General features: G+C 46.1%; 1 pseudogene; it reads left to right on the top strand.

The window, feature by feature from the left end:
- The first annotated feature begins 476 nt into the window (after window positions 1-476).
- LOC118091913 (small ribosomal subunit protein eS12 pseudogene) lies at window positions 477-1004 on the top strand (annotated as a pseudogene).
- The last annotated feature ends 892 nt before the right edge of the window (window positions 1005-1896 follow it).

The following is a 1896-nucleotide window of genomic DNA, read 5'->3' as shown; positions in this document are numbered from 1 at the left end:
CTGTTTGTTGAGGGCACAGGCTCTACCTGGGTGGCATGCTGTCAGAGCAAGGGTCTTGGCCTCTAGCTAACCCGGCCAGGAGTCAAGGGAGCTTGCCAGGAAGACAAACAGAATGTTAGAGATAATTAAGAAAGGAACAGCATACAATACAATACAGGGAATCAGTGGTGCATGCACACTTTTCGCACTATGTGTTATCCTGGTCTGCTCAGAACAATTAGCCAGTCCTTGTTAAGTAAATTATTCTTGGTCATAAGGACGCCATTGCATATCCTGGATTATTTATTCTGGCTTTCTATGATCCCCTCCACTTGTTCTATATTACCGTGGTCTGCAGACAGCAGACTCTGACCTTGATCCAGTGCCATAGATCACCTGGATCCTTCTGGGAAGTTGAGTCCCTGCAGATGTGGCTTTCATTTCGGAATGTCTCCCTTGCCAACATTGCTCACTAACATCCTTTTCACCATCGGCTTGTGGAAGCTGAGCAACCCCCCCGGGTTGGAGAGTCACCACCAACCATGGCCGAGGAAGGCATTGCTGCTGGAGGTGTAATGGATGTCAACACCGCCCTTCAAGAAGTGCTGAAGACCGCACTTATCCACGATGGCTTAGCCCGTGGAATTCGTGAAGCTGCCAAGGCCTTAGACAAACTCCAAGCCCACCTTTGTGTTCTCACATCCAATTGTGACGAGCCCATGTAAGTCAAACTGGTTGAAGCACTTTGTGCTGAACATCAAATCAGCCTGATAAAGGTTGATGACAACAAGAAGCTGGGTGAATGGGTAGGTCTCTGCAAGATCGACAGAGAAGGAAAACCCCATAAAGTTGTGGGCTGCAGTTGTGTCGTTGTCAAAGACTATGGCAAGGAACCTCAGGCCAAAGATGTCATCGAAGAGTGCTTCAAGTGCAAGAAACGAACCAATAAAATATATTTGCACCTGACAAAAAAAACCCCAAAACAACCAAAAAAACACATTGCTCATTAACAGCTATGTGAAAGCAGCAATTCAATAGGAGCTTGAAGATTTGGCAACGGGAAACTGCACCTGCTGAATGTTTGCCTTGCATCAGACTGATAAAAGGACAGGAAACATCCTGAGGTGGGGAGTAGCAACCTTAGCTTAGTTCTGAAAAACTGTGGCTCCTTGGTGTATTTTTCTATCAAGCCTAAAATTCCATTTTGGGCATTGGGATATACCAGGACATTTCTTCTCAGTACCTGCAAACTGGCTGGGAAGTGCCTCTGAACATGTGTAAGGTGCTTTTTGTTTACTGCTGGGAGATTGCAAGCTCCTCGGGGCAGGGATTGTTTCCTCATGCGTTGAATACACTTTATAAATAGGAACAATGCAGCTTTGTCCCACACACCAGAGGTTAAAAGCCACAGGGCTTAGTTTAGAATATATTGTTTCCATACAGGCTTCAGCCCCAGCGTTTTTCTTCTCCCAAAGTAACATTGCCCTCTAGTATTTGATTAAAATCCCTCCAAGGTATAAGGAACTCGCAAAGGTGGCAGAACAGTCCTGAGGATCTGCTGCTCGAGTGTTAAAATATACCTCTGGTTTGCCAGCCTCCCAGGCTGGAATTGGTTGAGTTGACCTTGCCCAACCCCATCTATCCTAGGGCTCCCCTGTGGAAAAAGTGGGTCTTATCCTATACCATCCTTCTCTTTGTTCTTACCTACCTGTTCTTTTTGGGGTTTTGTTTTATATATTCCACTGATATATACAAGTGGAGCCTGCAACTATATGTTGCAGTGTGGCTTCCTCCTGCTCATCATATTAGTCCAGGGGTCAGCAACCTTTTCCAGCTGTGGGCAGGTCTGTGGGCAGGTCCTCAGACCATGTGGTGGGCTGGACTATATTCTGAAGGAAAAAAATGAACGAATCCCTA

This window comes from Zootoca vivipara, chromosome 11 (genome assembly GCF_965207765.1).
Source record: "Zootoca vivipara chromosome 11, rZooViv2.hap1.1, whole genome shotgun sequence".
NCBI lineage: Eukaryota > Metazoa > Chordata > Lepidosauria > Squamata > Lacertidae > Zootoca > Zootoca vivipara.
The sequence above is the reverse complement of the archived record's forward strand: the minus strand, read 5'-3'. Positions and strand labels throughout refer to the sequence as shown.